Raw genomic sequence first — 12,995 nt, 5'->3', positions numbered from 1 at the left:
GGATGAAATGAATATCTCTGACTGCAAACAAAAAAAAAAAGGAAGAAACGAGTCTTCAGTTCTTCATTATTTTAGTTGGATCGACACAATATACCACTATCAAGTGTATCATATTGTATGTTAACCCCTCCTTTCCGCATTAGGAGTCCCGATTGATCAATTTTGGGCGTCCCGCTTTAGGAGTCCCGGTTGGGATAAACTAATAAAAATGCCTACAAAGTAAGTAAAAAAATGTTAAAAGTGGGTCTCAACATCCACTACAACATTTATTTATTAAACACTCAATTAAAAGTGAGTCCCAACATCCACTACAATATTTATTTATTACACACTTAAACACTTTCTTAAAACATGTGCCTGACTCAATCGGGACAATTAAAGCGGGATGGAGGGAGTAGTATTTAAATCGTAGGTATAATAAATCTCACATTGATGCCATACTCAATCTCTCGGCACACTGTGAATTGTTATACTGAAATAATACCGAGGAGATTATCTTAGATTAGTTATATGTTTCAATTGTAAGGGTTTATTTATTGTCTCAAATTGTATATTACGCCTTCTTCGCAACGAGGTTCACGTTAGATATAATTTTCTTATCTTACATTTTCTCATTCTAATTGTGAGGGTTAATTTTAATGTATGTCACAAACTTTTGAATATATTTGGAAAATGTCCCTAACTCTCATATTCGATTTAAAATTGTTTATTTTTTAATTTTTTTTAATTTATGTACTATGCATATACTATGATGACAAAATGATGAATCAGCTCAACGATTGCGTAGGTTGGTTATGATCTGAACAATATTTTTTGAGAAATAATTATAATTCTACCTCACATTTTTAAAATTGCACATAAATATTGACATTTGGTACCCGAGAAATCAATTCATGCCGAGAACTGATATGATCCCTGTTTTTCATTCTGAAGAATCAACGAAAAATGAGGCGGAGATTGGATATGAGTGGATGGATTTTATACAAGGTGGATGAATTAGCCACGAATGGGGTGAAGGAACTGTCAGATAAGTCGTGAGATAGAATAAATGACGCTATAAACTATTATGAAAAATCATTCGATATTAAAATGTCAATAATTAAAAATTCAAGGGAGAATTTAAAAAAATAACACTCATCATAAAATTATTATTCAAAGGAGTATTTTTTACTCCAACAGTGATGCCTTTATATAAAAAAGAAAATTCTAAGCTCACGGAAATAATACAACTTGGAGAAAATAAACTGAAAGAAAAACCTAATTGATATTTAAGTATTGCATCAAGAACCATGCATTCTCGATTCAATTTTTTTTTGGTGTTTTGAAATTCCTTTATTTTAGTAATGGAATTTAGTTGTTTCATGTAAATGTTAAAAGATTTATGTACAGGTTCAAAATAGTATGGTGAAATTACTAATATTACTATTCCCTCATTTCCCATAAACTAGATTAGATTTACCATTTTGAGTTATAAAGTGGACCCCACAATCCTCTCTCTCTCAAAATATCTAAGCAGTTGACAAGATGATGCGACTCCATCGTATCAGAGGGATCGGCGGCCTCGATAGCTCGGCCATCGGAGGTCTGCGCGTGGGGAACTCTTGTAGGATAGAATCAAGATTTGCACAGGAAGTAAAAACACAGCAGAGAAAATAAGCTAAAGGGATATTTCATTCATTGATTGGCCAAAAATATGATAAGTTTCCTATTTATACCCAAGGGTTGGTTCGACCCAAACCTAAACATCTGGGAAAAGAACTAATAAAGAAAACCCTAAACCGAGCCCATAAATATGCTCGACTCAACGAATATTTAAGAAAATAATTTCATCATTAAATATTCCAAAAAGAAACAATGATAGCAAATTCACTAGCATGCCACGAAGTCGCGAAACATCTGTGGCGCTCACTTGGCGACGGGGGCGAGACTTCGCCATTGTAGACTCCTCCTCCGTTGGTTCGTCCCGCGGAGAACACTCCCCAGCCTCTTCGGTCTCTTCGTCTCTTCCCTTCTTGGCTTTGTTCCCCTCTGCAGACTCTTCATTCTCTATCTCCGTTGCTTGAAGATTGGGGTGCGTATCAACTCCCCATGTTAAAAGCTTCCTTGTCTAGGGAAACTCTGTTGAAGCATCGAGACCAGATCCCAAGTCCGCCCACTGTACTTGACCATGCTCCAATAGATCCAACGGCCGCACGACCGGATTTCCCAGGAAGAACTCACCCGACAGCTCTGTCGCCATAGGCATAGACTTGCCCTCCACGTACTCGCGTAAAAACATTGTGATTCAACATCCTTTGGGAAACCTCAGCCTATAAGCTACCGGATCAATGCGCACAACAATATCAAAAGGACCATAAAAACGTCGAGCAAGCTTCGGCGATTGCGGCCGTGCCACCTAAAGTTGTTTATATTGTTGTAGCACTCGAAGGAGATATCCCGTCGATGACGATTTGCCTGATGGCTTGACCAGATTTTCTACAACTTGTTCTGAATGTGGCGATCGTTATTTCTGTGCATCGTCGTTGCTCATGACGAGTACTTCCTTCAACGCCCTAATTGATTTGGACGAGCAGACTAAATGACATTGCAACATAATGACTCTAAGGCAATTTGCATATGACACCACTCTTGATTCATTCGATGTGTATCCCCTTATTGCCGACACAATAGGATGAGAGTGCTTGACCAGATTATGGTGGTGATTTATATTTTTCAGGACACTTATTTGAGAAGGACAACCTCCAACGATGGCCTGATGCCGGTTAACATGCACAATGTTGTTCATAAATTTCTAAGGATGCTTGGCTTTGTTGATTGTATGCATAGAGAGTGGAAGAATTATCCCGTGACATGGAGGGCTGCATTCACTAGTGAACACAAGGACACACATCCTACAATTGTATTAAATGAGGTTGTTGATACGCTTGGATTTTGCACTGTTTTAAGGCCATTATTTGGTCCATTTTGAGTGCCAAAGTTGCATTACAAGTCCATTAATTGCATATTTTATATATTTTGGTATTTTGACGTGTTTTGTGAGAACTGTGCAAAATAGAGCCTAAAAAGATAGCGAACAATCAAAGATGGAAATCTGGAGTATTCGAGCCAGCCAGTGGTCCGCTGGCCGTCAACGACCGCTGAACCAGTAGTGGTCAACGCCCAGCGACCGCTCCGGGAGATCCAGTAGCTACGGGATGATTGCTAGCGACCGCTGATCGAGTGACAAAAACTAAGAGACAATTTGCAGAAACCGCTGAACAAAGTGCAACCGCCCGCTGGGAAAACGCAGCGCACAAATTTGACCTACTTTTTTTCTCCAAGATTTACCATATTGTGCTGAATATTTTCCATATTATGGGGCACGAAATTAAAGACTATAAATACCCCCTCAAACTTCATCAATAGAATCTTTTTGCTGCGTAATTTTCAGAGATAATATTTGACAGTCCTTTCATTGTTCATCAAGATCAAAGGAGTTTGAAAAATGATTTAAGAGAAGTTCAAGGCTACAAGATTCAACCTTTGGGTTCTATCATTATAGTTCTTATATTTTCATTGTTTTCCTTACAAATTATGTTTATAGCTTATTCACTCATGTGTAACTAAACTCATAGAGTTCTAAGGATGTGTTAGTAGCGACTTTGGTTATACAATTCCTATTTATTTAATATCCATTTTGTTCATTACTTCGCTTCTATTCTAAGTGTTGGATAATTGCTTCACATTTGAATAACACGTTATGGTGATGATCTATTGGCTTGCAACATAATCGTGAGAGCTTAGTTGACATTACAATTAGCTTACCTTAAAACGACACTTTTAATTGAGAGCAAGAACATTAGGAGCTTTTAGGAGTTACTAATCTAGGATTGACGTCCCTAGTGTCTGTAATCCACTTTGTGCCGCATAGACAATATATTTAAGACTCGTTCGAGTGAAGTATGAACAGTGCTAGGGTGTTGTAGTTGGAATTTGTATAATCATAACTGTGAAAACACATCCCTGGAATTCCCTTATCTCATCTGATTATTCTCTGTGTTTTTATCGGCATCAATTACTTGTTTTAGTGTTTTTACAATTTTTATTCCAAAACTCTGTCTTTCCAAATAGTAGAAGAAGCTTAGTAAAAGGTAGACAATTTGTGAAAGTTTTCTCTGTGTTGGATATCCGGTACTGACCTTTAACTATACTAGATCTACCATGTATACTTGCAGGTATTTTTAGTGTTAATAAAAAGTGCATCAAGTTTTTGGTATCGTTGTTGGGGATAACTTTTACTACGTGATTGATATCTTTAAACGAACTATTTTACTACTTTGGATTTTACTACTTTTATTTAAATTTTAATTCAATGGATTTTCCTGCATGAATGGAGGATCCATATTGTTACAATGAAGAGCACTTAGGGTGATACTACGGAGAGTGTTATAACCCGATCAAGGGGAATGATACTATTATAGTGATTGCTTTGATTACTCATATCATGCGCAAAACTACTACTCTAACAAAAATTTTGAAACTTGTGCAGGTATGGAGGAACAACCCCACTCTAAATGGGAGGAACTATTAGAAATATGCATCATCGAGGTAGAAGAAAATCGGAAAGTAACAAACCAGAGGCTGAACAACTAGGAACGAAATATTGGACTCCGCAATAGAGTTGGAGTACCACATGGGGATCTTGGCAACTGCAATAGGAAGCAAGCATACACCGGGGACGTTTCCCAGCTTACCAGAAGTTAATCCCAAAGGAAACTATCACGCGATGCACTTGCACAGTGGGACCACTTATGAGCCCCCACATGCTGCGGATCTGGGCAGGACAAGGAGAGAGAAAGGAAAGGAACAAATCGACCAGGGACCTGCTGCCGATCAAACCCAGCAGGCAGTTGTACCATTACACAGCGGGCAGCTGGAAAACTCAGTATCTTCTGACCCAGAGCTAGAACCAGCGGCTATTGAACCATTACACAACAGTCCGCTGGAAGAGATCCAGACGCCAGAACCTGTTCAGCGACCCGCTGAGTCACATCCCAGCGGTCTGCCAAAGTTCTCCAGCAGAGCTAACATTCCTTTTCCCCACAGGTTGACAAGCAAGAAGTTATATGCTCAATTCGCTGAATTCCTGGAGGTGATCAGCAAAGTCCACACCAACATACCATTAGTGAAGGTAATACCAGTTATGCAGTAGTCGCTAAGAAGAGGAAGTGGGGGAAGTAAATCTTAGGAATTCCCATTAGTTTTTTTTTGTTACTATCGTGAAATTTTGTGAACAAGTTCAACTATGACATAGGTTTTTCAGAGAGTATGTTATAGGCTTATGACCATCATTTCATGCCACCTGTCAAGATTGTATGAGGTGTAGTTTCAGTGAGCATAAGAGATCGAAAAATATCTTCTTCCAGTCATTTTCTCCTTTATCTTCAATGTCCAATTCCAAATCAGATCTACTATGTGACAACAGATCATAACTTGAGTTCATCTCAAGCAACGATGACGACGGGCTTAGACAAGCTTCCGTTGACAGATCCAACTTTCTCGATTTCCCTACCAACCTCATAAACTTGGACGACCTACCCAAACCCAACGTGCTTCTCGTCAAGCCACTTAATCTTGGCGTTGCAGATGAAGAATTGAGATCCATTGGGGTTTGTGCCGGTGTTGGCCATAGAGAGTATGTTAGGTGATACACTCGGATTTTGCACGGTTTTAAGACCATTATTTGGTCCGTTTTGAATGTCAATGTTACATTACGTGTCCATTATTTGCATATTTTATACATTTTGGTATTTTGACATGTTTTGTGAGAAATGTGCATATTTGAGCTTAAAAAGGGAGTCAAAACACGAAGTAGGAAATCTGGAGTTTCTAGGAGCGACCAGCGACCGCCACAACATTACCGGCGACCGCCATATCTGTAGCGGTCTGTTTTGGAAAATTTGTGTATAGAATGAAGACACGCCAAGCCCAGTGAGTCAGAAGCCTCAGATCAATGCATGTTGACCGTTGGCCAAGGTGCAGCGGTCCGCCGCAAAAGAGCGGCGAACAGATTTTCCCTAATTTCTCTCCAAGATTTACCATATTTTGCAACCATTTTCCTTATTTGAGAAGGGGCGATTTTTCCCCTATAAATACCCCCTCATGCTTCATCATTAGAGATCCTCTTTTTGCAACATATTTCCTAGAGATTAAAAGTTCGAGTGCTTCATTGTGCAAGGAGTTAAAGAAGGATTCAAGAGCATCAAAGCTACAAGGATTCAACCTTTGGGTTTATTTGCTTTAGTTTTATGTTCCAATTGTTTTCCATTCAATTATGTCTTTGGATTATTCTATCATGTGTAGCTAAATTCATAGGATTCTAGGGATGTGTTAGTAACGACTTTGGTTATACAATTCTTTTCTATTTAATATCCGTTTTGTTTCTTCCTTAAGTTGTTGGATAATGCTTCACGTTTGAGTGACCCATTCTGTGATGATTTAATATAACTTGCTACATAATCGTGAGAGGAGGTTGGCGAGTTAGATCCACTTAATAGACACTACAATTAGCTTCCTTTAAAACGACACTGTTAATTGAGAGTGATGACTTTTCAAGGGTCTTAGGAGCTTTTAGGAGTTACGTATTTAGGATTGACAACCCTAATGTTTGTAACCAACGTTTGCATCGCATGAGCATAAACTAGGTGACTCGTTCTATCAAAGTAAGAACTGTGCTAGGGTATTGTAGTTGGAATTTGTATAACCACAACTGTGAACGCACATCCCTAAAATTCCCTTATCTCTATACTTTTATCTCCGTGATTTATTTGCAATTAGTTGTTTATTTGCTTTCAAATTGTTCTTTGTTTTCAAAAAAATTCTTCAAATCTTTTGGTTTTCCAAATAGTAATTGAGTTTTAGTAGAGGGTAGCCACTCTGCAATAGTTTTCCCCGTGATCGATATCCGGTACTAACCTTTAGCTATACTATTCCTACTCTGTATACTTGCAGGTATTTAAAGTGCTAATAAAAAGTGCATCATCGGGGCCAGTGTATCTTTAAGAAGTTTGCATCTTTAAACCTCCCGTTGTGAACAAGTTCATCTGAGCGAATGTGACAGGCTTATGACCATCGGAACATGCCACAAGTCAAGATCGTATGAGGTGTAGGATCACGTGAGAATACGCAAAAGAAAAATATATGTCGCCACTCATTTTCTACTTTTTTTTAATGTTCAATTCCATAATCAGATGTATTATGTGACAATAGATCATAACTTGAGTTCATCACAAGCAATGATGATGACAGGCTTAGACAACCTTCCGTTGACGGATCGAACTTTCTCGATCTCCTTAACAACTACATAGCCTGGACAACCTGCACAAACACGACGTGTTGATTGTGTAGCCACTTAGTCTAGGCAGGTGCAGATGAAGAATTGAGATCCGTGGGGGTTCGGGCCGGCATTGGCCATGGAGAGTATGTCGTGGCCGGTGCGTTTATTCAAGAAGTTTTCATCTCTAAAATTCCCGCTGTACATGTTGCTGATACTATTCTTAATGTCGTAGTCGCTGCTCTAGCACATGAAGTTGGGGATCTCGCGTTGGATCTACGGTCCTTTGTGGTGGAGGGGCTTTCCGGAGCTCTCGGACTTGGCTCTGGTACACGGAGCGCAAAAGTTCTCGACATGATGTCGGCGAACAGCTTCATCACGATCCGATCGGCCCGCTTGCCACCGATATCTTTATCGAAGTAAACCTTAGGATATTTCATTACTTTCTTTTTTGTTTCTGTTGTGAAATTTTGTGAACAAGTTCAGCTGTGACATAGGTTTTTCAGAGAGTATGTGATAGGCTTATGACCACCAGATCATGCTATCTGTCAAGATAGTATGAGGTGTAGGATCACGTGAGCATAAGCGAAAGAAAAATATCGTTGGGGTTCGGGCCGGCATTGGCCATAGAGAGTATGCTGGGGCCGGTGTTTCTTTAAGAAGTATTCATCTTAAAAATTCTCGTTGTAGATTAGATTGACTTGATGTCGATTCCATTCTTATTGGTGTAGTCTCTACCTTGGCACATGAAGTTGGTGATCAAGCAGTGGATCGACGATCCTTTGTAGTGGAGGGGCTTTCTAGAGCTGATGGACTTCTCGCCTGTACATAGAGCACGAAAGTTCTTTGCGTTCTCGGCACGACATCGCCGAACAGCTCCATCACGATCCGGCCAGCTAGCTCTGCGTAGGATTCCTATTAGTTTGTTTTCTTGTTTCTATTGTGAAAATTTGTAAACAAGTTCAACTGGGAGTATGTGATAGGCTTATGACCTTCGGATCATACCACATGTCAAGATCGTATGAGGTGTAGGATCACGTGAGAATACGTGCAAGAAAAATATATGCCGCTGAAAGTCGCTAAAGTCTAAAAATCTAAAGTTCGTATGCAGATCAAATAAAACACATAGAGTTCACGTACTTGATCAAGTTAAACAGCCAATGGATCAAGCAAGCTACAATCTGGTAATTGGTTATGCAAACAGAGAGACTTAGGGTTTTCAAGTCCTTAACCCACAATACTATAAACTAGTAAAGGGAAGTAAGGGTCGAATCCCTCAGGGACAGAGGCATGTCGAGTTGTATTCGGGACATTGGAGGGGTTTGGCTGCTGCCACGCTTTCCAGTGGGTTAAGTTGAGATTAAACAGCTAACTGATCAACTCACTAAACTAAACAGATCAACTAACTAGACAAACTTCAAAACTAAGGAACATGCTGGATTGATCAACTAAACCAAGGATGAGCCGGTACTTCTATAAAAAGTAACTCGGGACCACTGAGACAATAAAGCACACTACTAAAAGCTGAAAAAAAAGAAAAGGTGACAGGTACTGCTACTCTAACGAACTACAACCTTCTTCTTCGCTAAGCAACTAAATGAAACAACTACGGCGGATTTAAGCAGAGGCGCTAACATGAAAATAGGAAACAGAGAAATTAAAACACAAATCCATGCAAATCGAACAGAAATAAAGCAGATCTTTGGCATCTATCCTAATCTCATGCAAGTTGACGAACTAAAACTCAGATCTAACTACGAGAAATCAGAAACAGAATAACTAACAATTATCAGAACCGAATCTAACTCATAAATCATCAACTCCAAACCAGCATGCATCGCAAACTCCATCTCAGACTCAAATCTAAATTTAAGCAACTAAACGATGCAGATCTAACTTAAAATCAGAACAGAACTAAATCTGAACAAGAGAAACGAAATCAGAGAACATCAACATCAGATCCTAAACAACTTGCATTAAAAACTCCATTTCATAAACGATCTTCAATAACAAAAATAAAAACAGAATTCTGAGTTCGGATGCAAAGATCGATCAACAAACGGAAGATAGCTAGCGTTACTAAAAGTAAAACATAAAAAAACTAAGATTCAGAAAGGATATACTGAAAACAAAGTAACAATGTTTTGACGCCTTCGGGGTGTACAGAAAACACAAATGACGAAAAGGCTCTTGGCATATCTAGCTCCCTCCTCCCTTGATGAGGAAGAAGAGAGGGATGTTGTCACGACCGCCCTTACTAAGGATAGTAAATACGGGGAAATCGTGACTAGGGAAGGGACTAAGGAGCGGCGACGAAGAAGGGGAAAACAATGAAAGACAACATCTTAAACAAAGCTTCAAAAGAAAAGTTTTAATCGATTAAACAATTAAGCAGCGTGTTAATATCTCAAGGTAATTAATGTCATAAAGTAGTGTAGAGCAAAACGAAAGTCTTTATCAAGAACAATTCGAAACAAGGCAGCGGAAAAAAGGTGTCTAGAGAGTCATAGGGCGATGCCTATGTATGAAGACACGACGCATCCGAAATTTCTTATGGCTCGACTCAACATCCGCCGCAACATCACCGCTCAACCTGTACATAAAGAAAACATATGCAGGGCTGAGTACTTGACATACTCAGTGGACACACGCCAAAATTTTTGATAAAAGTCATAGTGAACTCGAGTTTTAACATTTTAGAAAAAAATATCATCGAGTATCACAAAACATTTTCGTAAACTGGCCAGTCAAAACAATCTCCCCAATTTCTCCACAATCAATCAATCACATCCTCTTACCATAGTGTGACGAAAGTGTGGCCACACTATTCGCCCACGATACCGGCCGACTAGCAAGGACGGCTCCCGATCCCACCTGTGTACACAACCTGATAGGGTTTGCGGCCCTACTCAGACCCGAATTCGTTTCACACATAGCCCTATAGCCTAACGGAGCAAGCTCAAACGAACTAGGCATCAAGCAACAATCTCAACATCAAAACAATCATGGCATGACATAACACTTTAAACCACCCTTATATCTCCAATATCATAATTTTGAAACGTAAAAGAGTTTTAGTAAAGAAAGTCCACCTCGATTGCTTACAAACACGGTTCACAACTTTATTGAAAACCTTGCTTTTCGTACCCACGTACGCACAACAACCCTTATCAACATCATAACCACATAATACAACACAATCAGTTTTCTATCAACACATTACTCATGCATGCCCTATCATTCCTTTCATCGTTTTCTCATATTGCCCATCCCAACATTCACCATCATAAACGATACGAAACCCTTTAGCATACATCAACGTGCAACACATAATTACATCATAGGATAAGTTCTTACTCACACATGTATCATGTATTTCATTCAAAACTTGCCAACAAGACTATTTCAATCAAGCATGAATCTAGCTGAACAACGCATTTATTTTGTAAAAATCATTAAAACTCCATCCGATATCATTTGAAGCTAAAATTTGGTCACCACACAGTAGACACATCAAGGTTCATCCAGATAAAAATCCACACCAAAATCACATCTTTAGGTTGGTCAAAACAAAAACGAAACTCACTGGATGAGAACACAAATTCTGACAGGACTGCGCAGTTCAATTGAAAAATTTGTTAAAAATTCATCTTTAATCAAAAGAGGCTGAAATTTTGACACAACACAGAAGACACTTAAAATTTCACTCAGTTAAAAAGTTGTGCCAAAATAAGATCGTTTAGTCGGCCAAACACTCGCCGGAACCTACTGTCCGAACACCACAATTTTCATGCTCGACATTTACAAACTAGGGTTTGACTATCATTCATCCACACATACATATTCATGCTTTTAACACATATTCCCGCTTCAAAAATGACATCACAACCATGTTCTCCTATTTACACATAGCATTCACCAATGAATCATCCACAAACTCACACACACACATACATACACGCACATACACATATTTTCTCATGCAAGCATACTTCCCAACCGATTAATTTATAGATCTACGATTTCTACACTCACTATATCATGAGGGGATCAAGAAACATGGATTCAATGGTAAGAAGGAGAAAGATGAATCAAAGTATACCTTTCTCTTGAAAAACAATCGGTAGGAATGGCGAATGATGCGATTCTTCGATGAATCTTGAATTTCCAACTCCACAATGATGCAAGAACAAGGAATTGGTGAAGGATTGGTGGAGAATGAGAGGAAGAGAGAGACGTGTGGTATGGAGAGAAGAGGGAGGCAAAAATATGAGAGCTAGTGTTAGGGTTCTTTTAATTTATAGTCTAGGATAAATCCCACAATAAAGCAATTAAAATTGTGGAAGAATAAAATAGAGGTCAATGAATAAATCTCACCATTAAAAGGAAAATAGGCGTGTATAATGGGAAAAATCAAGGAAAAATACTTAAATCCTCAAATCAAATAGGAATAGGATTTAAATTTAGTAATTTCTTGTAGGAAAAGACTCCCACAAAATAGGTAACAAATAAATTAATCCCACAAGTAATTAATAGGCATAAGGGGCGAAAATAATGAGGTCTCAAAGAAGGAAAAAGTTAAATCCTAATTAAAATAGGATATGGAGATATTTGGCAAGATATGATAAGATTTAATTGGATTTTAATTCAAGGAAGGAGACAAACAAGATACCAATTAAATCCACAAAATAATTCCTTCTCCTAATTACTAGGAGAAGGGGTCGAAAATTTCAAGAGATGAACAAGGGGTCGAAAATCATGTAGAATAACATATGGACAATTTGGTTTGGATTTAATTTGGATAAATATCCCAAAGCAATTAATTAAATCCAAGAAGATAATATTGTTTCCAATAAATATGAGGGCCTAAAATTCCAATAAAATGGCTAGAATGATTATGCATTATCCCATTTAAGTTAATTCACACATTGGAAGCTTAATCACATTAACTCACATAACTCACAACAACTAATTTCACATAATTAACCCAAACACACAGAGACTCAATTTCCACCAAAGAAATTCTCATTCAACATCCACATTAAGTAAAATAAAATAAGCCATCAAATAAAAATAATAAAAAAAGGTCACAATTTTCCGGTGTGCTACAGATGTAGTGGTAGAATGTCGATTCCAGCGGTTCCTAGCTTTCTTGCTCCATGTCTTCAACACTTTTTAGCTCCTTCACACTTAAATTCGCCATTTTTTTTGCACATTATTAACCCGGTTAGTGTAATAAACCCCCTATAAATCCATCTTGTAACTAGCCTTATCAAACTGTTCACACTTAAACAATGTTAGTTCTCAAGTATGAAAGAACAACAAGAAAAGGGCGAGTTACATGCATGGGTCCGTTACCGACTCTTTAAAACAAACTAAACTGACTCAACAAATATCAACACAGACAGACACATATAAACAACACTTATGCAAATATTTATATCTCCATGTTTGAAACTGGCTAAACTTCTGGCAATATTCCCCATAAGCTTAAGGTCATTCCAAATATTTTGCAGTCTCACATTCTTCCCCCTATCAGTTTTGTGAAGATAGCCCATACTCTAGCCAACTGTTGGATTCACTCGGTCACTCATTTCTCACCAGAGATGTTAGGACCATTCACTCATTTATTTTGTCATACCACTGATGCTGGAGTTCCACTGGCACAGACCAATTCCTTAAG

Source organism: Salvia splendens, chromosome 5 (genome assembly GCF_004379255.2).
Source record: "Salvia splendens isolate huo1 chromosome 5, SspV2, whole genome shotgun sequence".
Classification (NCBI taxonomy): domain Eukaryota; kingdom Viridiplantae; phylum Streptophyta; class Magnoliopsida; order Lamiales; family Lamiaceae; genus Salvia; species Salvia splendens.
The sequence above is the reverse complement of the archived record's forward strand: the minus strand, read 5'-3'. Positions refer to the sequence as shown.